Source organism: Phalacrocorax aristotelis, chromosome 2 (genome assembly GCF_949628215.1).
Source record: "Phalacrocorax aristotelis chromosome 2, bGulAri2.1, whole genome shotgun sequence".
In the NCBI taxonomy this organism is placed as follows: domain Eukaryota; kingdom Metazoa; phylum Chordata; class Aves; order Suliformes; family Phalacrocoracidae; genus Phalacrocorax; species Phalacrocorax aristotelis.
In genome coordinates, this window is record NC_134277.1 from 41,284,492 (window position 1) to 41,311,893 (window position 27,402).

General features: G+C 39.4%; 1 long non-coding RNA gene across 1 annotated transcript in view; it reads left to right on the top strand.

The window, feature by feature from the left end:
- The first annotated feature begins 686 nt into the window (after positions 1 to 686).
- The window catches only part of LOC142053888 (uncharacterized), a 55,158-nt gene continuing 28,442 nt past the window's right edge, over positions 687 to 27,402 (top strand). The window contains exon 1 of the long non-coding RNA XR_012659357.1: positions 687 to 790. This is a non-coding gene — a long non-coding RNA (uncharacterized LOC142053888). The remainder of the gene's footprint in view (positions 791 to 27,402) is intronic.

Genomic DNA, 27,402 nt, shown 5'->3' on the forward strand with positions numbered 1-27,402 from the left:
GCTTATTGCAGGGGGGTTGGACTAGATGGCCCCTAAAGGTCCCTTCAAACCCAAACTATTGTATGTATGTATGATCTCCTCAGCCAGATCCCAGTTCCAGTCCACATTTTCCAAGGTGTTTGGAGTTTGAGCTGTTATGAAGTCTGTATTTCCTGGCTGTTGAATAATATTTTCATGCTTTCTGAGCAAAGCAGGAATTAATAAGAATTTTATTATAAGTGTTAATGGAGTGAACTTTTCTTTGTACAACTCTTCAAAGGCTGTTTCTGACCTATGTAATCCACAAATATGGAGGCAGTCTTTCAAGTGACATAGAAAATGGTTCCTTTAAAGCTTACTGTACAACATGTCAAGTACTGTCATTCAAACATAGTCCAGAAGTCTGACTATTTACACCTTTCAGACTCCTTTCAGACATTTCACTGGAAATGCTTTCAATTGTGAAAACTTAGAAGACGGCCTTAAGTCCTTCCAGAGTTAGTTTTAAGGGAAACTGCTGTGTAATTCGCGCACATGGAACAAGATGGAAGAAGAAGGGGAGACTGTTACTTTTTCACTAGTGAAGCAAGCCGGTGATGTGTGCAGTGTTTTTCATTTGATAAGGAAGTTCTAATCTGCAGTTTTGAATCTTCTGAATTTTGCCAATACCCTCCTCTCATCTTTTTTGCACCCTTGTCTGTAGATGGAAGTTTATGAAGAAAGCAGAAAGGATGTAAGAGAAGGTAAAAGTCAAGATTGGACTGTGGTAAGGAATGAGACAGACTGCATATGTTAGTACAAGCTACAGGAGGTGAGTCTGCTTATAGAAAGACTGAACTGCAAAACAGGAGAGAATGTAATTCCATCGCACATACATTTATGATTTTAATCATAGTAATGTCCAAATAAGACTAAATTTCTAAATGAGATAACCCCAAAAAAGACATTTGCAGGAAATTGAACCCAAGTTCTAAAGCAGAGAAGGTGTAAGCCAAACCTTTAACTAAATTTACCTTGTTGAGATTTTGCCTAAACTTTAGGCCTGTCCTGCTTCATGTCCACTCAGAACTTCAGCCATAGTCCTAGAAGAGGAAAAATATTAGATGAAATTTGAACAATGTCTTGACTTGGCACGCCTTGTGTTTAAATCAGATTTAAGATTTTCACCCTCCTTTGGAGATCCTCCTTGTCTCTAGAATATCCCTCCGTCGTAAATTGAACTGAGCTCAAAATAGCAAGGCTTTAAGAGCTATTCATAAAAGGCTTTAATGCAGCTATTTCAACAAGTATATTGCCTTATTGCTGTCCTGTATGCATAATACAAATTGACTGAAATGTGAGTGTTGATATTTTCTCCTTGGCTGTATTTTTCTGTTATTGGTATTCACATTATTTGTGTGTATAAAAATTCTGAGCTGCAGATTTTACTAGCACAAGAGTCTCAGAAAACAAATCATCACAATTGTCTGCAGAAGATGATTTTATGACTAAGGTATAATCTTGGGCTTTGGGAGATGTGAATTTAAACCTTATTCCTTCCTCAGACATTTTTGTTTGACACAGTCCAAGGGCTTTGACCTTTCTCTTCACCTTTGTGTAAGCAAACAAAGAAACAAAGAAAACCCCACAACATATCTTTTTTTGTGAGGAGTCTGTGAGGACTTCAGATACTGTAGAAAAGCCAGCAAAATATGTATGCATTTACCAACCAAATTTTAAGGTTGCAAATTTACAGCAGAGGTACTTCTGCACCTTTCTACCCCAGGAGGGTAACAGATTTATCAGAACATATCTGACCAGTTAGATGCATTTTGAATATTAATAAGCAAGTCAGAAAGTAAAGCATTTTACACTGCATTTTGTCTATTATTATTGAAGACTGGTAAGGTCAGAATTGTTAACAACAGTTTTCCAGGTGTTCTGCAACAGTAAACAAGGAGAAGAGGGCAGAAGGGGGGCAAAGGGGGAGCTAAATTCAGTGAATAACTAACTTGCTGTGCATCACTTGCCCAGTTCTGCAAAATGGCATCATATCATAACCCTGTTGGGTTACCTCTTGGCAATTCATACTGGAAGGTGGGGGTGCTGTCTCACAGAGAATTGATGCAACTTGTGCAGTTTTCATCCCCAGCATGTATGTTACTGCAGGATTACCTCTGTCATGACCTCGAAGTTCCTCTTTTCTGTTCCAGATCTGAATGTCTCCTCATCACTGCCTAATTAAGTGATATATTTTTATGAAACACCGATGTCCATTAGGGATCAGACTGCAATTACCAGATTTGCTTTATTTGCAACCTACTTTGAATCCAGGTCTTTAGAATTGAGAAGCTGGAAATTGTGTTAACCCATATTTTACTAAACCCTTGATAATTTATCTTTAAATTGGGCATTCTTCCCTCCCTTCTTCCCCCCTTCTCCTCCTCCCTTACAGTTTCTATTTGTCTGTAGAGACTTTGGAGAGAAGTAACAGCTCTTAGTTTGCTGGGCCCACTTCTGCCTCACATCAAAGCCTAATGAAAATTAATTGGTAGTGCTGCAAGGTTTCTCTTTCAGGCTATTGCAATTTGGATATTTTTGCAGACTGCAGCAGGCCATAGTTTATCCATTATTTAGCACCTTCTAGTACTTGAAACTACCATCAGGCGTTTGCCCTCCAGGTGTCCCATCAGGTGTTCTTATAGCAGAATAACGAAGAAAGCTTAATTTGATTAACCAAACTGGATGCTAGTTTGCACAGCATCACAGACTTGCCACTAATATCTCTGGCTGAGATGGAATTCAGCAGCTAACAAGAGTAGTTAAACATCTACCATTAAGAGTGAAGAGAAATCCTTTCATAATTTTAATTAGCTTTGCATTTCTAAAATGCTTAGGGATCAGTTAAAATCCACAGATGCTTTTGAAAGAGGCATGGTTCACTGCACAGACAGTCATAATATTGCCTGGTCTGAGCACAGCTGAAGAGATATGCAGCTGACGTAGCTTTGGAAGGTCATAGTTGCTGTATTTACTGGAGCTTATTATTAGCTGGAAACTATTTTTGCTATCAAGTACACTTGTCAAATCTAGGATTGTTGTCAGAGGGCAGTGAAGAAGTGATATTCCCTGAGAAGCTGTCCTTCTTATGACTGTTCAATAGTATCCCTAAATGAAGATTTAATGTATTTTGAATGGAAAACAGAATCTGTGTTCCATCCATTTTGAGTCAGGGAAAAACAAAAGCATAAGCGGCACTCAGCCTTCTCTCCATGGATACATTTCTGCAGAGCAGCAGGACTTTGGCAGCAGAGCTCTCTTCATAAAGCAAACCATTTTCATAAACTACAGAAGGGTTGGTGGGGTTATTTTTTTCCTTCCTCCTTTTGGAAACAGAAATAATCCAAAGAGTGTATTCTGGGAGGTACTCACTTTAGTGATCCCTGAAATTTTCTCCTTTACTTTCCAGCTTTAATTTTATTATCTAAGTATAATTTTCTTTCCTTTCCATGTGCTGTGCATCTGCTCTACAGGCTTCAGCCAGGAGAATAACCATATGGGGACATGAAAATCTCCACTGCATTGATGCCAGAAGACAAGTTTATGTTCATTCCAAATGGCATCAAAGGTTGCTTGCCTATTTTCCCTTTACATCCCTTTCAGTGACTTAAATCTGTAGTATTGTCTAAAACACACAAGGAAGGAAAAAACCTGTCTGATTACAAAGCAAAAAATATTCCTTATAATGCTGAATTTTGGATAATCAATGAATTTTTCTTTAAAGCACTTACACCATTGAGCATTTTCTGCTTCTTTCTTTGTAAGGTAGCAATTACTGCACAAGGACCAGCTCTCCTTCTGACTGATCTCAGTACTTTTCTTCATTTCTCCTCATGACAGACTCCTTCCTCCAACCTGCACAGAGGCAATATTCTCTGTAGGAGTGAAAATAATTCAGCTAAAATTTCTCTGGTGTCTGGTGCTCTCGTTAGGTAAATGCCTCACCTGCGCCACTGTCCTTATCATTCCAGTGATGACTGGAAGTGATATGAAAATACTATGTAGGCATTGCAAAAAAAGACAATCAATATCAACACAGCTTGATCCAGGCTGATGATGAGTTGCGTACTTGACCTGGGAAGGCGTAGTTACCTCATGTGGGTTGCGCGCGATTGCTTGTCATAAAATGAAAGGTTAAAGAAAACGATGTGTCACCGTGGACAGAATGGCATTTAGAAAAAGTAATAATAATCAAAAGTCCCGACTGTACTTGAGTAAAAGTAGCCAAGCGCTGATTGCTTTCTAAAGGACTCGGACTGTGTGATATATACTTGTTTTTATAAATAGCTATTTGAAAGCACATGTGAACTTGTGGCAGACATGGGCTTGACCTAAAAGTCTGAACTGAAGGAAATTCGGTATGTGGAATTCATTTTCATGTAGCAAAATCCACTTTACTCACAGTGAACTGAAATAACCATTGCAAGAGAGATGCAAGCAATACCCACCATCCTTGCTCTCTGACACAAGGCCAGGAGCACTGCTTGGTCTAGCATGGCTGAGAACCTCATGGCCATATCAGCTCCAAAACATAGTTCTGGTTTCCAGGTCATCTTGGACTGCTGAGGCTTTGTGCTGATGTTGCTCTCTGAATGGTGATTGCTTTGAGAGACATCTGCAAATAGAATATGACCCCTAGAAATTTATCGGGGTTGGGCTGGAATTGTTACTCAGACAGTGACTTCTGTCACTTATGAGCTCCCTAAGGCTGAACTTGTAGTATTTTTCCACAGCTTGATCTGTGTTGCTCACCACGTGTGCAGAACTTCTCTGACTCTTTACAGGGGAAGAGTCAATGTTCCTAAGCAAATTAAGGAGCCAGTTGCTTTCCCATTGCTTCACAAGTTCCTGCATCTCATTCCCACTATTTTTATTTTTCTGGAGTTACATCTTCAGCTCCCACTCACTCACATATTTTCCAGTGTCATTGCTTATTTGCCAGATGGGAGACACAGTTAGTCCTTACAGTCCGGTAACATTGAGTATCATCAAAATCTATGCAAATAAATGCTTGTTCTGGAAGTAAATGCTCTTCCACAGCCCAAGTGCATCTCAGAAAGTGCAGGAGGCAGCAAAAGGAACAAACCGCCACCCACAGCACCAGCACTTTGCTGTGTGATGGTGTTACCCTCTGCAAGAGGCAGCAGCCAGCATGCCTTCTCAGGGAGTTACAGGCAGGTCTCTGTGGCTGTGGTATACTACGTGTGCAGGGTATCAATAGAGCCACAAATTAATCTTTGTCCATGTAATATTAGGCAGGTGGCAATGTGTAAAGCGCACAATTTATCCATCCTTAGAAATATGTATAACTATCATCTCTTTCTGTGAAAAAGCCTGTTGTTTCAGCCTTTGTTCATCTATGACACAGCTCAGTCCAGAACTGGGAATGTGTGGTGCTTGTGAATCAAATAATAAAACCAGGACTGGATGTAGCCTTCTTGTTGATGTGGCCTCTGCAGCAGGGAACTTGCTGTGCTGGTCAATGCCAGTGAGAGGATGGGTGTCCACTTACTTTTGTGTATTCCTTTTCCTTCTCCTCCTGTAAATACCCTTCTGCGCTGCAGCTGAGGCTGGGAAGCGAGTTGTTGAAGTAAGGTTATTAAGGATGAGGTAGCTGTTCTAGATCAGATGTGCACAGCTCTCCATAATCCTTAACATTTGTTGTGTTCTCTATTAGCTTTCACAATGACACTTGGCGTATTCTTAATTGTCAAAGACGTATTAAATTGATCTTTCTGTGCTTGTTTTGTCGCTTGTCACATCCACCACTTCATGTCAGACTTCAAGCATTCCTGTTCTGGCTCAGCCTCAGTACCCCTACAGTATTTGATATGTTTTCTCTGGGAAACATCTGCAGATTCCAGAATAATTTCCCATTATTTCTAAATGCCAGGGTTAATACTGGATGTGGCTGGTTTTAGTACTGGCCTCATTATTGTAGCCATCCCTTAGAGGCTCCAATTTCTTTTTCCCCTAACCTTTGGTTATTTACACTAGTGAAAATACATCTCATTCTTATGGTATTGAATTAACAGTGCAAATATCATCTCTGATTCTTTTAGGCATTGTCTGTCTATTTTCCTGTTCAATAAGGACTGATTCCCTAGCTCCCCCCTCCCTTTCATCTTGAATTCTACTTTTCTCATCACCATTATCAGAACTTTAATTATAAAGTACCACTTGCTATGACTGTGAGTGGTAAAACCTGGCCTTAAAGTAATACTTTTGTCTTTTCTCTTTTTCTTTTTTCTTTTTTTTTTTTTTTTTTAATATAACTCTACTTATTATTGGCTTCAGATAGATTATATTTAAAGGAAATTCCCACTGAATTATAGTTTGATCAGTGTTCCAAATTTCAGTTATTAGACTTTAAGCAGAGTATACTTGGGGACTTTGGGGACTGCATTCATCAAATGGGCTGTGCATACCTGTGCTGGAGAGGACAGGGAGCAAACAATCAGCAATATTAATTTGTTACTCAAAGCTGACAAAAATAGTCTTTAATATTCTTCCCTTATGTACATTTCTTCCTGGTTATCTTGACTGGAGAAAACAGTTTGTAGCACAGAAGAATTTCGTAAGCTCATTTTCACTAGTTCCAAAGGTTAGTGATAAGATGATGCAAGCTGTGGAAAATAATGCTAATAATGAGAAATTATAACTTACATGTTGCTGAATATCACCTTGTTTTGAATTAAATAAGGTTAATGTTCCAACATGGAAATTAGTTGAAAATCTCTCCTTAAATTACGTTTGAACTTCTGATGATTAAGGCAGGCAAGAAATAGAGAAAGGAAAATACCCATTGCTATTTTTTTTTACTGGGTTGTTTTAGTAGCCCTTCTTAGGAAGCACTTTAGGCTTCTTTGATGAAGTACTGGTTAAATTGTAGGCTTGGGTAAGCATATAAAATTTTCTGTGTATGTGAAACACTCTAAACTGTGCAAAATTGCATACAAATAAGCATTCTTCTTTATTTTTTTTTCTTTTCTGTCTGTCCCCCAAACAACTTCATCCTTTTCACTTTTTAGTTGATCCCTAGATCAGTTAGCAGCCCAAATGACAGCGAGGCTGGAAATTCTGTTGTCTGCTTTGCTGCTTCCACTCTGCAGGATGTAACCATTGAGAGAAGAATAACATGTCATGTACTGATGTCAGATGAAACTCTCTTAAAATTGGTGAGAACTTAGCCTTTGTAAGGAATGATACAGACATTTAAGATAGTTGAAATCTAAGTGTATATGAGATTTTATACAGAATCGCTTAAGAGGTACAAGCAATAACAACTTCAATACTTATGATTTCTACAGCTTTATAAAGAATATTTAAATCAAGCCACTGGTTGTGCTGGAGAAGCAATTATATCTAAGTAACAGCTGTTGTTTTACATTAACCCCTGCTTCCAATCAATATATTTTAAAACTACTGTATAACAAAAGTGTAAACTTAGTGGCAGTGTCTTAAAATCAATAGCAAACAAACAAACAAAACCCCCCCACCTTCTTTGTTAAGAGATCTCCTTTTTTGAAAAAAGAAACAATGGGAAAGATATTTAAAATCTTTGTACTAATGTGAATTATTTGTATTTGTTTGCTTACAAATTATTTGCTAGTACTGTTTTCCCATGTGAACATACCTGCAGTAAATAGCTTTAAAATACCATTTCTAATGGAATTTCTGTAACTTTTATTTGCACTAATTTTAAATGGGAGCTTCAGTAGAGGTGCTGGACAGATGTTAGTACTGGCCGTTTCTCTGAGCTTATGTTGAACCTTGATATTTGCCCCAACTTCCTTGAAGGTTTCTCCTTTTTTTAGTTTTCATTTTGCTCAGAGAAACAAAAAGAAAGGGCTTGGCAAGGCAATTCAGCCTGACACTCTGAGCCATTGTGTGAGTCATTAGAAGAGAGTGGAAGATATGCTCATTCTTGCCAGCAGTTCAGCCTTTCTGCAGGGTTCTTGTTTAGAAGTAATGGACAACCTTTCCATTGCAATCCCTCACTCATGCCTGACTTCAGCATTAGTGCCAGAATGATAGACTTTCCCACCATAAATACAGAAGCAAGTGTCAATTATTTCGAATATTTTATAGAAGATTTTCTTTAATCTGTTCTGCGGTCTGCTCAGTGATTGATTGATTAATTAATTAACTTCATGGAAGAAAAAATATGTGCTGCTCCACAAGGGGAACACAGTGAAGCAAACGATTTAAGGTAACTAACAGTATGGCAAGTTTATTCATGCTATTTCTTACTGAGAGCCCATGGGCAGGACAACTGAGAAACAATGCATAAGCAACAATTGTCCAGATATTTTCTAGTACAGATTCCGTTTCTTCTCAGCTCTGTCTTCCATTGCTGTTACGCGTTATACAAATCTCTTCACAGTTAGCCCTGGTTTATAGTTTGAAAGATGTAATAAGCAACTTGGGTTTATGATTTCTCCATCTGCTTGAAATAGAATTGAAACTGTTGTGAGCTAGCCTCAAATTTAAGCTTTCCAAAAATTCAAGCCAGGTCTCTCTAATCTTCAGAAAATCTTTTTTTTTTTTTTAAAACAGAATCCCAAGTGTGTTTTTCCCACTGCTATGTCTTTAGCCACTGCAGTGAAACAAAAGTGTGTAGGGGATCTAAAACCAAACCAAACCTAACAACACAAAAAACCTGAGGTCAAACTGATGAGTATTAGCGTCGTGGAAAATCCATGATGTGGTGAAAAGTGTCATGATCTTTAGAGTACTAGAGAGTGAGGAGTAGTATGATATTTTTTGTAAAATACATTCGTTTACCAAGGTTCTGTTTTCAAAGGATACTGAGACCAAAACTTTTAGTTAGATGATGCCCAGAGGGAAGACTTTTTTCTTTTAAATTTTAGACAAGTTACCAAAAGCAACTGCACCTCTTCTGCCACTGGCACTGTCAAGATAAGTCTCTATTCTAGGTATGGGTGTCTAACATTGGCTGGGACTGTTCCTCCAGTAAGGCAGGCTGGCTGTGGTCAGTTTTGTTACCTCTTACTGGTATATATTGAACCACCTTTAATTCAGTCGTGTTACTTGGTCTCTGACAAAACCAATGTTATTTTTACCTAGTTCTGGAAACATGGTTTCTAGAGCAGCTTTTTGCATGACATCACCTCTCAGCAGCATGATCACCCATGGACTGCCTGCAGTCTGTATGTGGGGAGTCTGGGTCTGAGAGTCTAACAGACATGTTCCCCAGAGGACACTTGGGCTGCCTCTGAGCCCACACTTGGAAGCACATTGGTTGCATGATCCATCAGCTTGGTCTCAAAAACAACTGCGTGCTGGTACCCAGCCATCTGGGTAGGCATACCTAATGCATTTTGTTTTGAATCACAACCCTGAGATTGTTCTGTGGATCAATTTCTCAAAATATTAGAGGCTGACATGAATCCAAATAGCTAGATATAAAGGTCTGTGGTACGGATGGTATTGCTGCCAACCATTATAAACAGTCTGTTTTACTAGTTTTTTGGGGGGAACAAAGCCCACATTCACTCAAGAAGAGAGGGGTGTCGGCCAGTTCCAATAAATGTTAATAGATTTTTACCATTTGCAGTTTTACTAGAGCAAATTGACACAACTTTCCTGCCAATTCGTTACCACTCCTTTAGTTGTGAGAAACAGATGAGCAAATATAGCGTGTGTGTGACAGAGTGAGAAACAAGTTCTACTCCAACATTTTTACTGGAGTTTTATGCCTTATAACTTGCTTGGTAAGCTGCATGCTTGACTGAAAAGGAAATGGTGTGTTCAGTCGATGTCAGGCCAGTGTCAACATGATGTTCATATTAGTGCAGATTTAGATGCAGAAATCAAACACTGGTTTGGGGAAGCAGATATTATTGCTTAGAGGTACTGCAACCATGGGAATTTATGCAGCCGGTCATTAGTTGAATGGCAGTAGATATCTACACCACTGAGCTGTAAGACAGTCAAGATCTGCTAGATGTACTAATACGCCATCTTTGTTTCTGTAATTTACCTGAGAACCAGGAAAAAGAGAGAACGTAAAGTAGGGTAAAATACTTCCTCTTTCACCTTCAGAAAGAAATGCTGTGCTGGGAAAATCCAGCTATATTGTTTCCCTAGTGAGATAAACCACTTTAGTTTTCTACTGAAACTAGTGTTAAAAAGATGGAGGTTCTGATAATGTAATATTGAGTCCCTAGTTTTCCCCCTTTACAATTAAGCTGCAGGAAAAGCAGCTGGTGTTAAAGATGTGTGGCAATGAGAACATGCAAAGAGACTAGAACTGACTAAAGCTTTGCCTGCCCACTGTTCTTCCTTCAGTAGCTGCAAATGATGAATGACCAGGGAAAGGTGCAACAAGTTAAACACATGCAAATATTGCTGCTCTACATCTTCTCAGTCTCTGCTGATCTGAGGCTCAAGGGCAGATGTTGCATCAGTCCAGCAGCAGTTGCTTACGTTCTGCAGTCTGCTTTTACTTCTGATTCCAATAGCTCTTTCACCTTTTCCTAGGGGTTACTTTCCTTCCTCAGTAATTTTTTAGAGTTTTTTTTCCAATATCCAAGTAGCTGCTACCTCATGGAAGGTACTTTTTGTGGTTTTGTTCTGGTTTTTTTAATCTGTTTGGCTCAGGGCCTAATTTTCCTCAGTCTACCACTTCTGCATTGCTGGTTATTGCTGAAATATGCCAGTATGATGTAGGGTATTGGCAATTATGTTACTTCCTGCTGCTCAGTCTCCTTTACCACGTTTTCCAGGTTGTTAAACACTGTTTTCCACCCATATGTATGAATGCATCAAATCTTGTTTCTGTAAAAACACAGTTTAAAACATTTCATTGAAAAACTTGATATTTTATTCCTCCTTGATGAGGTTTCTTTCTTGTAGGGGGAAAACCCAATAATTATTCATGTTGAACAGGATTTACTCCTCAGATATTATTCTTCAAATCAGTCCTTGCTTCACACTCGTAGACTCTTTTTTTAAGGCCAGGAGAAATCATTATTGACATTTAGTCTTAACTCTTGTGTTGTGCAGGCCACATCATTTCAGAGAGTAGCTCGTTCTGCTACTCTCAGAAGGACACCTCATTTTAATTAGGTGCTAAGAATAAAGCTATCAAAATGATCAAAGAAAGTACCACCCTGGCCATTCTTTTGGCAGGTTATTGCCTATGTTCACGTCATTAGTCCCAGTAATGATCTTGCAATGAAGCCATTGACAAAATTGTAGATAAAGTAAATAGCCAGTCTTGAGCCCATTGTTTCCAAGTCAAGTTTAGAGGAAATAAGAATAGACTTACTTGTCCATTCAATGTGGCAATGTATAGTCTGGAATGATTATTATTCTCACTTTAAACCATGGCAGTAGTTTCCTACCACTGTAGCTTGGAATCATACAACATTATGCTGTTCAAGTGTGCCACGTATATATATGGAGCTTTTGCTGAGGTTTTCACCTTGTTGCAAATTTGTCTTCCAAAACTGCTTTCAAAAATATGATGTAGAAATAAACGCAAAATATATGAATTTGAATTTAAAAACATGGTAATTTCAAGTATAGATTTCTTCAGAATGCCTCAACAGAGTGGTAAAACAATAATGCCTGTGTATTAGCAAATAATGCAATACATTAGGAGAGGATTTGAGGAGTGAAGTAGTTGTGGCTGAGGAACTGATCTTCCATCTGTGCTTATTTCTTCTGAATTTACCTCAGACTATCTCCATTCTGTTCTCTGAACAGCCATTAGCAGATGAACAGAGGACATACTCCAGTTTTGTTTCTTCTGAAAGAATTCCAGTTTTCGGATGCTGATACCAGTCTGCAAATAGGGGAAATCAGTGAACTATTGGAAAGCACATTCCAGAACCAAACTAAAAATAGGTACAGTCAATTTCTGCATTCCTTTTACTGGGCTTCTCCATAAGAGATAACCTAGCTGCTGGTTTTTTTGTTCTGCTATCTACCTCATTATTGCAGTAGCTGGTTGCTTGCAGCTGAGAATGACTTTGGAGTCTTAAGTTCTTCACATTGGCCTAAATAGTAACCGTGCCATTTGAAATTCCTGGATTGTTTCATCTGAGTATTTGAAAATCATATATAACCCTGCATGTATTTTCAGTAGTGCTCATCAGTAGCCTTTGAAATGAGAAACTAGCGGGCAGTTTTCCTGATGATTCATGAGGCTGAAAATTCTATCCCTCTTCCTTCTTGACAGCAATACATCAATGTGACTTAGCAGAAACATAAGTTAGCCTTTTCAGACAGCCTCCCCAGCAAAAGCTGCAATCTGAACCATGACATTAGCATTGCAGAATGACAACTTCTCACCACCACGCCACCTGAGGCTTCTTGCCTGCTCACTGCAGATAGAAAACAAGTAGTCAAAGGCATAACATTATGATTTGCAGTTTGGGCTGGGCAAAAGTTTTCACTAATAATAAATCTTTAGTCCTCCTAAAGCTCTTCAATCATTTATGTTTAATATAGCAGCAGTATCAGCTGTGGAAAAGAAAATGTCATGGTGATATGTCCAGTAGATAAGGGACTAGAAACCCCATTTAAATTCTCTATGCAGCCTAGCAGGAATGTGGATCTTAATTTTCCAGCTGCCAGGCTAGCAGGTGCACAGAAAAAGCTCTGACAATTTGCTCAGGACTCTGTCTTATTTCTGTGAAGGTGAAGGAGCATTCCCAGGAGCAAGGATGGGAACTGAGGTACATCTAGCTCCAAGGAAGGTGCCCTAACAACAAGGTTAGAGTGCTTTCTTGCTCTCTTGCACTATTTCAATCTTTTAGAAAAAGTAGAATGGCTCCTGCATGGTAGGGTGGGTGGGTACAGTTTAGGACGTCCAGAGGCACCTCAAAATACTCTGTAAATATTCTTTAACACCTCTCGGAGTACCCACCAACCTTGAACATTCAGCTGGAAGGGAGAGGCAGTCCCAGACTATTAGTGTGATCCAAGGGTCACATTTGCACTTGGATTCCCTAACTAATAGCTGAGCTTCCTTTAACAAGAAATTTTGTGGGGAGTTTTCCTCAGTCAAGAGTATCTTCTGTTGGTTACTTTAAGGGACTGTTGCTAATATTGGGGTTTTTTTTTCATACTCTGGAGTGAAAACTGCTCCTAATTTTAAAGGACTATCCTGTATTTCATTCATTTCCAGCATGAATAAAGCTGAATCAGCTAATCAGAGTTCCACAGAATACTGTTAGTGTAGATCAATCCTGTTTTCAGTGCAGCAACCATTTGAAACCTCAGAGTTTTAAAAACTGATCACACAGAAAAATCCCTTTGTGGTTTAAGAAGACAGTGTAAGGACCCTGTCTGAAACGTAATACAGAGATGTGACTTCATGTTTCAGGCTTTGACTATTAAAAATGAATATTCTTTAAGCATCTGTCCTGCATTTGTAGCCCAATAAGAAAATATTATGCAAAGAAAAAATCTTCTGGACAATATAGTTAATAACTATCTAAATAAGCTATGCTTCCCACATGTGCATAGTATTATGTTTTATTAGAAAGATTTAGGTCATACTATACATACTAGCTAGACACTGCCCTCTGGAATACCTCAATCTTTATGGAGATATACCTCAACCTTCCTGGAGCAGTGTGGAAATTACCAACCAACTAACCACAGCAGAAATTATAAGTGGTTACAGTATTCTGTTATGCTGAGAAGGCTGTAGAAGAGAGGGCTTTGGAGCCAAGTGGTGGTAATGGAGAAGGGGATGATACATCTCTGAGCTTCTCTTGAATGTGTTGTTGAGATGGAACATCTTGTGTGTTTCAGAGGAGTATTCTCCAAGGTGAAGGTACTCTTAGAGAAAGGGCAGGGTGAAAAATCCTCTGACTGCAGTGAGACAGCTTCTTGGAGGATGAGGAAATTGTCCAGAGTTAAAGAACTGGGGAAAGCTAAGAGAAGTACTGTGAATACTGGCTGCCTTAGAGGTATTTATCTCTGGTGAGGGTTAGTCTATTTTTGCTGAAGCTTGTTTCACTTCCCCACTTGTTCTTGTTTGAGATGCTTTTTTTCAAAACTGAAATGTGTTTTTAAAACATTATAATCTAGAAGATCTACCTTGTCGGTAGAGTGTCAAGACTACCTTGAAGAAGCACAGCTAGGGCTAACTTATGTATTCATCCTTTCCTATCTAACAGTAATTTTTGTATAAGTACTTGCTGTATGGTGGTATACAGCAACAAGGAATAAAGAAAAAGATTCCTAGCATTCTTTATGTTTTCTGGTTGATTTAACTATCTGCCACATGGACTGTGACTGTGCAATGACTTTGACTCTAACGTTCCATCAAGAAATCATAGAATGACAGAATAATTTGTGTTGGAAGAGACCTCTAGAGCATTCCTCTGCAGTAGTTTTGCCTTGGAGTTGTGGGGAGTTCCTTGTTCAGCCAAGGCAAATTTCTGCCTGTATGACTTCCTGCATGTTTAAAAGGGTTGTTCTTGTCTTTGAGAAGGCTGCCATAACCACACTCCAAAAATAGTTCTTTGCATTCTGAGTAGACAAATGATTTTGCCTGGATCAGTGAACATAGCAATAATAGCCATAAAGCTTACTGCAGTTTTTGCAGAAGAGGTTTCTTAAATACCCAGAGTGGTCTGTCAGATGAAACGAAGCATGCAAATGAACTGGGTTATAAAAATAATTCTAACATATAATTTTATGAACACAATCCTTGAAACTCTTTCATCACTGAGAAGTGAAGATACAGAAAATTACAAGGCACATTAGTTTACTCCTACAGAAGTAACACAAACATGCTAAGCTATCACCCAAAATCATTTACATAGATCACTTGATTGGGATAATAAATTATGCTGTTCTGTTTTCCAAGAAATGAAACATTTTAGTACAGCAAAAGTTTCATGTACTGCCAATAGTGTATTATTTCCTCTTATAACCATATAAACGATTAAAGGCATAATGGAGAAAGGGCAAATTATTTTCTGCGGCCCTGGATGTCTCAACAAAAAAACCCAACCTGTAACAATTTAGTTAATACAAGCAGCTTAAATGAGATGTTCTGTTGCCATTGTGCTTGGTTTTAAGAATACTTGAAAAGAGAAAGTCTGCTATAGTCAAGAGGTTTAAGCTTGGAAATGTGTTTTTATTTATGAGTGGAGATGATACTATTAACTGTAGAGATGCTGCTTTATCAACAAATGGTTTTAAATGAGAATGAATATACACTTCCAGCTAATTGCCCATTTCATAAGCTGCGTAATACAGCTGAGAACCCTATGGTGAGTTATTATTTTTCCTTGAAAATTGTGTAGCAAAACTTCACTGTCTTTTTTCCGCATTTGCTGAGACAGTTTCCTCATTTGCTGAGGCCCACAGCCCAGGAAGTTCTCTAGGTCTCTGCCAGGATGGTGAGCGCTTGCCACAGAGCTAAAACCAGTGTTATCGTGCCAAAAGCCCCAGAGAGGTCTGATGCAACCACCCAGATGGAGCTGGAGGCTTTACTACAGACAGTAGGTTGCAATGTGTGCCCCAACCCCTCATCTGGTGAGAAGGTAATTACCTGAACAAGATGTGCATAGGTTGATGATCTGCTGTGCCAGGTGGCTGAGTTGCAGTTAGAAGGCTGAGTAATATTAGTAGAACTGAGGCAGAGATAGATAGGTGGACTCAGAAACACGCTCCTGTAGCAGACACCACTGAGAAGGAGGAGGCACCTTGGACCCTGGTAACCCGCAAAAGCGGGGCTCTGCCTCAGCCCCCACCTCCCAGTATCACCACCACCACCAACAGATGTGTAGCTTTAGCAACTGCAGACACCCATGAGCAAGGCCCACAAAGTGCAACTGTACCAGCAGCACAGAGTAGATACTGCAAAAAGGAGAGACAAGGGCTTGTAGTGGGTGACTGTTAAAAGGCACTGCGGCACCCATCTGCCAACCTGACAGGGAGTCACGAGAGGTTTGCTGTCTTCTGGGAGCTAAGATCTGAGACATCACTGAGAGGGTGCCACAACTTGTCAAAAGCACTAGTTACTATCCTCTTACTCTTCCATGTGGGCACAAATGACGCTGCAAGCCAGAGTCTGGGCAGAACTAAGCAAGATTATAAAGCTCTGGGAAAGCAAGTGAAAAATATTGGTGTCAAGTTATCTTCTCCTCCATACTACCTGTTGGAGAAAAATGGGTGACAATAGGCAAATAATACAAATCAGCTCCTGGTTATGTGGCTGGTGTCAGTGTGATGGTTTCGGCTTTTATTACAATGGGACGTTCTTCAACAAGCATAGGCTGCTAGGGAGGGATGGACTCCACCTGTCTGGAAGGGGCAAGGGAATCTTTGGCAGCAGGCTGGCAAACTTCGTGAGGAGGGCTTTAAACTGAGCAACTCAGGGGGAGGGGGACAAACTGGCAATGCTAATGCCACCACACACAATGGGGGAATAAGACAGGACAACCTGAGCAGTGATAAAGGTGCTGTGGTGGCCTCATGCGATGGCAACCAGGAGACCAAATACCTCAAGGGTTTGCACGGCTGTAGTGGGTCCACATACACCCCTCTGGGGTAACCTGTGTGCTCAAATGCCTTTCTGAAATGCCTGTACACCAACAAAGGCAGCATGGGGAATAAACAGGAGGAACTAGAGGTCTTTGTGCTGTCGCAGGGCCATGATCTCATTGCAATCACAGAGACATGGTGGGATAGCTCGCATGACTGGAATGTGGTCATGGATGGCTACAGGCTTTTCAGGAAAAACAGACCAGCAAGGTGAGGTAGGGGAGTTGCTCTTTATGTGAGGGAGCAGCCAGAATGTATCGAGCTCTGTCTTGGAGTGGAGGGAGAACAGGTTGAGAGCTTGTGGGTAAAAATTAAGGGTCAGCCAAATATGGATGATACTGTTGTGGGTGTTTGCTACAGGCCACCTGATCAAAAGGAGGAAGTTGATGAAGCCTTCTACAGACAGCTGGTAAGAAGGAGGACTCAGGAAACTATAGGCCAGTCAGCCTCACCTCCATCCGCGGAAAGGTGATGGGGGAGTTCATCCTGGAGGTCATCTCCAGGCATGTAGAGGGCTAGAAGGTTTTCAGAAACAGTCAACATGGATTCACCAAGGGGAGATCATACTTGACCAACCTGATAGCCTTCTATGATGGCGTGACTGGCTGGGTCGATGAAGGGGAGAGCAGTGGATGTTTGTCTTGACGTCAGTAAGGCATTCGACACTGTCTCCCATAACATCCTCACAGGCAAGCTAAGGAAGTGTGGGTTGGATGAGTGGACAGTAAGGTGGATTGATAACTGGCTTAACCACAGAACTCAAAGGGTCCTGATCAACGGGGCAGAGTCTGGATGGAGGCCTGTCTCTAGTGGTGCTCCCCAGGGGTCTGTGCTGGGTCCAGTCCTGTTCAACATATTCATCAGTGATGTGGATGATGGGATAGAGTGTAACCTCAGCAAGTTCCCTGATGACACCAAGCTGGGAGGAGTGGCTGATACACCAGAAGGCTGTGCTGCCATCCGGTGAGACCTGGACAGGCTGGAGAGCTGGGCCAAGGGAAACCTCATGAAATTCAACAAGAGCAAGTGCAAGGTCCTGCACCTGGGGAGGAACAACCCCATGCACCGGTACAGGCTGGGGACTGACCTGCTGGAAAGTGGCTCTGTTGAGAAGGGCCTGGGAGTGCTGGTGGACAGCAAGCTGACCATGAGCCAGCAATGTGTCCTTGTGGCCAAAAAGGCCAACGGTATCCTGGGCTGCATTAAAAGGAGCGTGGCCAGCAGATTGAGAGAGGTTATCCTCCCCCTCTACTCTGCCCTATTGAGACCACATTTGGAGTACTTTGTCCAGTTTTGGGCCCCCCAGTTTAAGAAGAATGTGGACTGCTTGAGCAAGTCCAGCGGAGAGCTAGAAAGATGATCAGGGGGCTGGAGCATCTCCCTTATGAGGAAAGGCTGAGAGACTTGGGTTTGTTCAGCCTGGAGAAGAGAAGACTGTGTGGGGATTTCATCAATACCTATAAATACCTAAAGGGAAGGTGTCAGGATGATGGGACTAGACTCTTTTCAGTGGTGGCCAACGACAGGACAAGCGGCAATGGGCATAAGTAGGAACACAGGAAGTTCCACCTCAATATGAGAAAAAACTTCTTTCCTGTGAGGGTGCCAGAGCAGTGGCACAGGCTGCCCAGAGAGGCTGTGGAGTCTCCTTCCCTGGAGACATTCAAAACCTGCCTGGATGCATTCCTGTGCCCCTGCTCTAGGCGTGCCTGCTCAAGCAGGGGGGTTGGAGGAGATGATCTTCGGAGGTCCCTTCCAACCCCTACCATTCTGTGATTCTTTGATTCTGTGAGTTACAGATGATGTTTCATTCTTTAAAGTTTGAATGAATGAAAATCTTGAACCATATGCCTACAATGATGATTTCCATATTCTTCAGCTGCGTGAATCCTGATACTATCTCCATTTTATTAGAAGTATATTGAAGAAAGATTTTGTAAATTAGGAAAGGTACATTTCTGAAGCTCTTTAAGACTTATAAATATCTTAAGAAGATGTAATGACAGTGGCTGTTACATTTCTTTCTTCATACTGTGTTCTATGCTTTAAAATACATTTCTAAAATTAAAACCTATTTATATAATATGTGCTGAACATTATGCATTTTCACTGAAGATTAAATTCTGGCATAGTTATGATGACACTTTTTTATTATACATGTAACCCTAAAAACTATCATGGCAAGATAAATACAGAAATATATAAATATACATTTTGCTTGGAGATTTCACACTGTCATTAAGATGAACTATCACTGTGATCCAATTCAAACACATCCTTTAAAAAAAGGTAATATATCAAGAAACTGTAAACATTGTTGAAAGTTTGAAAGTTCATGGAAAGTTGTGGATGGTTCCTTTGTATGAAAAGTATTCTCTATTGAAAGATTCATACATTTTTTGTTTACTCAAACATCAGGCATTTTAAGAAAGTTAAGAAAGTTTATTTTTCTATTATTCAGCCTTAGTGCTCTAAATTTCTTAATATTTGTGGAAGGAAAAATTTAAATGTTTTTCTTCCTAGAGTAAACAGCCTTGGACAGATGGCAAAATTTTTGAATGATGATTCTCTTTGACTAGAATCTAAAGTTAATTTTAACTGCTTTGGTAGAAATGGTAATGAACTGATTTAAAAGTAACAACAAAATCAAAACTGGGCTGTGTTTCTATACTTCAAAGCTGATCTTATAAGGGCAGTTTTAAACACTGCATTGAAGTTTCTGACAATTTTCACTCTGAAGGCAGTAGAAATGGAAGAAAAGTGTATGACATACCAAGGGCTTCCTCCTCTGCCCACCAATTTTTCCCTGGAAATACATCTGTCTTAATGTTGCTCTTATTTTAAGTTATTTCACCTTTACCTCTTTCCAAGAAAGGTGGTCACTTTATCTAGCCATTTCTGGTAGGAATGGCTTTATGGCCATAAAGCCCTTCCATTTGGAATTCAGGGTACTTTGTTTGCCTAAGAAAAGCTTTACATAAAGCCTAATTTTAACATTTTTTGTCCCTAATACTTCTGTGATTTTAAGCTCCCCTGGCAGCATGAAGACTGACTGTACTATGCCCAAGGGGGGATACTGCAGATATCTTGAGCAATACATCTCAATGGCCAGGGCATTCAGATTATTGCCTAACATAACCTGATGGGTATAAGTTTGGTCATCTTCTGACCTTGCAGATGGCAGGAAGGTAGTATTACATAGGTGTATTAAACTATGGATTTGACATTTTATATCTAATAATCATAAGCTGTGAGATATTTTAGAGACCCTACTCTCCAAATAGCATTTGTCACTGACAGTTTCAGCTGTCAAGCAGGATAGAAATAAAATTGAGTGGAACAAATCCTCTCTCATCAAGGAATTGGGAAGGTAGAAAATGTTTCTCATTTTTCTCCACTGTCACCATGCTATTTGAGGAAGGATACCTTAGTCCTTATGGATTCTCTAACTGTTTGAAGAGCTCTAAACCTCCTCCAGATGGAGTTCAATGCGATGCTGACTAAGCAAACTTGACTATGGGCAGCTCTACTTATGGTACTTTACTATGGGCCAGGTCCAGTGACGTATAGAGTTGTCTTCTGCAACACTGATGTCTATAAAGATTAGCTATTACCTCCAGCAGAGGAGGGTGCTAGACCTAAAAGTATGTATAAACCTCCTATACAAAAATATTTGCCTGCTCTGTTCACTGGAGTCTATTTGTAATGCCTCACTAACACCTTGTTTGAAAAATGTGAATTAAAGGGGTTAATTTGCATTTGTCACTTCAAAATGTGAAAGAGCGTTCAGTATTGCATGCATACAGGCTTCAGCCTGCTTATGCTCATAGCAAACAAGATTAAATACTGTTAAGTTTTTATTTAAAGATATAAAAGTTTGTGGGGTGGGGGCTTACTCAGACTTGTAAAGTGTTAAGCAAAAATTTCACATTAATAGCCAATATTATTCCCTTTCATGTTAGTTTAGAGCATTTCTAGAGAGGCTGTTTTTCTTTTTGCTTTGCTTTTAGAAAAGCTTGTCTGGCAGTCTTTTGGTGTGTACTGAGGATGACAACTATTGGAAGAACACTGAAGAAGTCGGGTACTAGGGTTTTGAGCTATTGTGGTTGCTTTTGTTAAAGACAAAGCAATGCACACACAGAAGGAGAGGGGAAAAAAAAGAACAGCAAAGACTGAAAATGTAGTTTCTGTTTCTGGCTCATGCTGCAAATCTTATAGTTACAGACAGGCACAGCACCTGGTATCCTCAGCCACTCTGCTTTTAGCTGGCTTTCTAACATGAGGGGAGTGTGCAGCAGTGTCATAAAAATAAATAGGAAAAGCAGCACTAGCAGGCTAAATGGAAGGATAGAAGGGCTGAGAGAGGGAGTAAAAAACAAGGAAAATGAAGGAAAGGGTGTTGAAGCCTCCCATTCTAGCTGGTTCATAGGACTGACTTACCCAAAGGAGACGGAAGTCTCAGTCATGCTGTGAGGGTTCCTTTTGTTAGTCTTGCCTACCCACCACACCAAAACTTTGGACTGAAGAACAAAGTCTAAAATTAGTAGAGTAGCTTCTTTTTTTGTCAATTTATTTTTCTACCAGTGTGAGCTAAGCCCTAGCACATAAATTTTGGTTATTCATTTGGTTATTCATTTCCACTTCTATACTTTTCATGTTCACCAGCCATGAACATAAGCTAGTTCCATATGATTTGAGTGGGCCTTTTGAGTTACTAATTTTTTTCTCTACCATGATCTTTTGATGACATTTCTAAGCAATTTAATATAACAAGTGAAATTGGACTTCTGTTATTTTTGGACAATGTATTGTGCAGCCTTTGTCTTAGGGAGCTTCATTCTATCACTTATATATAGAGATATATGGCACTTTCATTTGGGGGTTCTCAATAAAATAAAAAAAACACATTTGTTAAACCATTAACATATCAATACCTTTCTGAGTGTAAGATAGTGCTGTTTCTCTCTCTCTTTTTCTTATGTGAAAGAACTAATACTCAAGGAGATGATGTAACATTCCCAAGATCATTCAAGATGTTGGTGGCAGAGCCTCGAGCTCTAGGCTCACCTCATTATTATCCAAGCAAAAAATTAATCTCCTTTAGGGTACTGTAACTAAAAGACAAACATTTTTAGGCAATGTGAATAAAACTTAATGAATTTCAATTTAAAAAAATACTTCCATTTCACTTTCTCCTAAGCTCAGAACCATAACTGTATAATCTTTTATGAGTAGGCCCTTGGTACCTCCCTTTAAAACCCTATCTCCTTTCAGAATGACATAATCTTGTTTCATGGTTGCACTTTTAAGTAAACAAATCTTAAATAATCATGGGGCAATATAACAAGTTGCTCAGTATTTCTGTTGAAAGCTGCACTGCTGTTGTACTATATGCCATCTGAATCTATTAGCGTTTTGCAAGCAAGTGCAATTGAATACCAAAAGGAAAATTTCTGTGCCGTGAGTACTTGTATTTTTTATTATAAACACTTGCCACACCAACATTTCCTTATTTTTCCACAAACAGCTGACTAAGAGGTGGTTGTGGATCCATGCATGGCAGTGATCATGGAAATACTGTTTTTAATTATATGCCTTCCCAGAAGTTAAAACCTTTATGGATTAGATCTTTGTAAACACAGAGCTGGAGTTTGTTCCTTAATCATATGGGGTGGGCTGGTTACAATAGAAACAAGTAAGAAAGAAAAATCCTCTCAGTCATACTGAAATTGTTTTACAGCTACACACTGAAGAGCAACAAATGACTTCACTAAAACTGATGGGATGTATTTAGTTAAAAAACCCCAACCAAACAAAAACCAGAAAACCCTTAACAATAGAAAGATCTCACAAGCAGCTAAATTAACCTGTCATCATTCAAGAGATATTATCTCTTTCTGCTCCCTCCCCCTGAATACAACATAGGAATGGGTGGGATATATTGCCAGTTAACAGAACAGTTCTGCATTTGACAGAGTTTATGCCTGTGCTCAACAGTATCACACGTGTTTGTTTTGCAATGGCTAATGATGTGCTGCCTTCTAGCCTCTAGCTGATTATTATCAGTTGGTTTCACAGATGGATTTTGCTGAAAATGTGTTTGTTGCTGTGATGCAGTCTCTGCTGCCTCTCTTCTGTCTTGCACGTCTTGGAGAATGTTGCTGAAGGTGCTGCAAACTCTGCTCCGCACAACATCCTCGCTGAGTCAGTGCAACTTCCCTGATGAGTCAGACTGATGAGTTGCCTAAAAGGCAGAGATGCACATGCAGCTGGGCAGGATGATGGGTGGGGAGACACAGGACACTGATAAAGAGCTGTGTTGGGAAAACAGCTGTGGTTTTTTTCCCCTCTTCCCTTCCTGAGTGGAGTAAGTGAAGAGTGCAGAAACATGTACTGATTCACTGGGATTCGTTGTAACCAGATCAGGAAATACACTTGTATTAATAGTGGGGGATCATAATATGCTGTAGTACTTTCTAGAATTATTTGATTATATAATTTCATTGGATAGATTAAAAAAAAGAAAAGCACCTTCTTAGATGCTGACTTAGTGTGTAATTATTATGGGCGCAACCATCTAACTGCTGAAGGCATGTTTTATACCAAGGTTCTTGCTTGCCCAGTAGCACTGAACGGGTGTCAGAGGCACTCTTACTTTACATTGACATCCTGGTAAGGAAAAAGTTCTGGTGAGTCTGATCTGATCTTGAACATACAGAAAAATCTTTGCTCAAGGTAGAGGGGATAGCTGGATACTAAGGATATTTTTTCATTTTTGCAGAGAAACTTAATTTCTTTTGTGGTTAATTACCTGTTACCATCACTTCTGTAAGTATTTATGGAACACCATTATACCCATTTCACAAACTGAGATACTCAGAGGAGATAAAGGCTTTATTTCCAAATGTAACTTAACTGTGAGTCCGGACTTTAAATTTCCCAGTTCAATATCCCCTCCCCATTCACCTGTTGTCACTGAAGCTGTGAAAAACAGGCACCCCTATAAACTGCCCACAGTATTTAAATGCCTTTGCAGGTATTTCCAGAACTGCACAGATTTTGATTACGGCATGTTCCTCTGTCAACCTTGTGTGCACATGCTGCCAACCAGGATGCATCTCATGGAAATCTTCCTGGCATTAGTGATGTAAATAAAAATGCTCTCCGTCTCTTCATAGTTCAACACATAGAAAACTCAGCTATGATTTGGGAGTGTTTCCTGTACTGTATAAAATGAATCAAAGATCAGTCAGAGGCAAGAAGTCGGATCCACTGTGCCTTCCACCCGCCTTGCAACTGGTCCCTGAGAACATGCTTCAGTTACGTCTGGCTCATGCCAGAATTTTGAAATTATGCCATTTCCACATTTCCATTTCCCATCTAAGTGACAGCAACAACAATTAGCAATCAGATTTAACACAGCAAAATTTCAAAGATTGCTGAGCAACTCTCATGCTTTTGTATGGAACCCAGTGTCTCCCCCTCCCAAACCCTGGTATAACAATAAGGATGACATTTCATTTGCCTCTGCAAGAGATATGTGGGTGGTAACTGCATCCTTCCTAACTTTTCTCGAGAGTCACACAGCACCATTTCACTTCCTCTTGTGATCCCTCCCATCAGTAGCTTAAAATGTCATTCCCCCGATGGGGACACTGTATTGCATATGTGTGGAATAAGGTCACAACTTTCTCCCCTTTTGCAGTGCATTGACATTAGCCTGTGTTGACATATTCAGTGAAAGGACTACTGGTTTTGGTGATGCAGCAGTATTATGTTAGTTTTGAAGTCCTCCTTGGAAAAAAACTAGGTGGCTTTGTATAGATGCTTGTAGAGGTTTTATAGATGCTTTTGATCAGAGCTGGATCCCTTACTTTTCCAATGAGAGTATTCTCATAATGAGACTGATGGTCTTGAAGCTGCTTGAATTTAGTGATGTGAAGTTTTCTGGGGACACTGCTTTTTAGTTCTATTTTTTTCTCTATCCGCATATGTAGAGGATACATACATGAATATATACTCAGCAGTGTTAGTTCACTGATGTAACCCTGAGTTCCACCTGTGGCTTTCCTTTTCATGCTGACATCACTGTTTCTGGCATCTGGCATCACGGGTACATGTATATATATTTATATACAAAGAATCTATGTGAAAATAAAAAAACTTACTTGCTGAAGAGACACTATTGTAGGACATGAATCACAGGTTGTAGAGGTGGAAATCTCCAGTCCTGTATTCTCTATGAAATTGGAATAATTACTATGGTAAAAACCAGGCAAAATTATGGTCAGGTATTTGATGCAGCTTTTTGGGCTATTTTTCACAGACATGGAAATTTCTAGCTGGATCTGCCACCATTTTACCTTTTTTATTTTCATCTTTGAACAGATTTTCTTTACCCTTCGTTCATTCTCTAGATTTTACTGGAGTTTGAAACTAAGCCAAGTCTCAGACTGTAGGGTTTAGTGTAACTTGCTGTACATGGAAGGTAAAGAAATTCAAATATGTGAAAAAAATCTACACTGTGTTGCTACAGCCGGAATGTTTAATGGACTGTTATACAATAATACTTTTTGCCAACACTGGCAAATGAATACTGCCACCTTTTATCAGTACTGCTCCAGCAAAATGGGTTCTGTGGATGCATCTGTCCCAATCACTAGGTTATCTGTTCATTATGTCTCATATATTTATGGAAGAAGAGTTGTTTAAGACATAAGGGTGAAGTTAAGGTTAAACTTTGAGCCATTACTGCTTTTCCTGTCTTGTGCAATTACTTCATTTCAAAACTATATCTCTTCTTTAACACTCTGCTTCAGATTCTGATTTCCTGTAATGGCTTGACTGGTGATCAGGGCACAGCAGAAAGGATTTTTTTCTCCTTGTCTTTGTAATCTACGTGTAGTTCTGTGGACTTGAAGTGTTACTTTATACAGTCTGCTGGCTTTATGATCTGAAACCAATGTCAGAGGGTTTTTCTCTCTTGCTTAGAAAGCAGATTTAGAAATTAATAAAGTTCTTCCAATTACTGTAGAAAAATTTGGTCCCCAAATCAATGTTCCCCTCTCTGAATTCCTTCTATCTCCATGAAGTATACACTAATTTTATTTTATGTTTGTGGACCGTACACAAAATGTCTTCCCTATAGACGAACTAACACTTGCATTTCTTGCACAATGACAATATTTTTTCTTTTATGTTAGGTAAGGTGTCAATCCAGTTATCTAAGTTAAGAAGACTCCTTACTTCAATCTCAAAGCTGAAAAAGAAAGATTAATGGAAAATACCACTGTGATACATAATAGTCTTAGAATTCAATTATTTCATTTTAATCAGCTGCACATGATTGATAACACTGAATCACAATTTTAGCTGTTCTTCAAAGATATGATTTTGTGCAGTAGTGCACAAAAGGGACTCAAAACTCTGGGTCTCTATGCTGCAACATTTTAAGAACAGTTGTACTTCATGTTTTTGCTTTCCTTTCTCACTAGCTTCCTTCCTCCATTTCTTCTGACAATTCCTTGTTCTTAAATGCCCTTTTGAAATAATACAAGTCAGGCAAAAAGTAATTGATAATTCCATACCAATCCTCTAGTTTAAATAAATGTCAATGCAAATGTAGAAAACTACACTGTATTGGAACACTAGAAAGAAGGAGGTTTGAGTGCTTTGTTTAATTTGTACCAGCAATTCCACCTATATTACAGGAAGAAGAATGTCATTTGACAATTTAATAAGAAGACTTATTTCATTTTGGATAATTTAAAAGAAAAACTGCAGAATAACATCTGTTAGATAATTTACAGTGTGTTTTGCATTGCAGTATGTTTTTTATTAAAAAATCAAAATTGAGATGTAAGATGTATTGCATATTCCATTGTGCAGAACGGCATCTCAGAACATTTATTTTTAGTACGTGGTAGCTTCTGAGACCTCAGGATTATTACTATGGTAGTATAGTTTATCAAAGGGAATATTAAAAGTAAAGGAGAGGAGAGCAATCACTCCGCTGTAGAACCACAAAATCATATGGTTCAGTTTAGAGAAACATGTTTAACATTGACATTCTAACAGTAATGGAGTTTAACAGCCATCATAGTGAGTCAGTGCTCAGTAAATTGAAACAATGAGAAATACAGCTAAAAACCTATGACCTACATTTCTAGTGACTGGTGATTTGGAGTCCTGAGCCTTTGCATATTCAAGACGAGGCACAGTGAAGGGGACTAGGTCTTTAAAAGCAAAATCTCTGGAACACCGCCAAAGCTGAGATACTCAAAATCAAATGACGCTTTTGAAAAAGTGTTTCATACTCTCACAACTGATTAAAAAGTAGTGAAGATATCACATCATTAGAATGCATACACTGCTACTTTTACTGAACTCTTTGGCCTCATACAGTGAATTTATTTGTGTGGCAAAGTCTTACAATGTTGCTGAAAGAATCATTAAAATAGCTTTGATCAATATCCATTGAGCTATATGAATTTACATCAGTTCAGGATGGCACTCATCTCCATGAAACCTGGAACATTCACTGTAATGTATTACCTGGCTTTAACTTGTACATGTATATCATATATTTATATATTTAGCTATACATATAAGTGTGTGTACTTTATAACCATCTTGTTAGCAAGCTTGCAAAACAGTCAGGCTAATGTCAAGGAGTATTTCATAGCAGGGGTTGAGTTCCAACTCATGCAATGAATCAGCAGTGAGCCTAGCTACCATCTGAGACAGGCTGTCCCAACCCACAAAGATATTTCTGCTAGAGGATAAGTAAAGCTTCAAACTCAGTGTGTATCCATGGACATGAAATATCCTGCTGTACAGGCA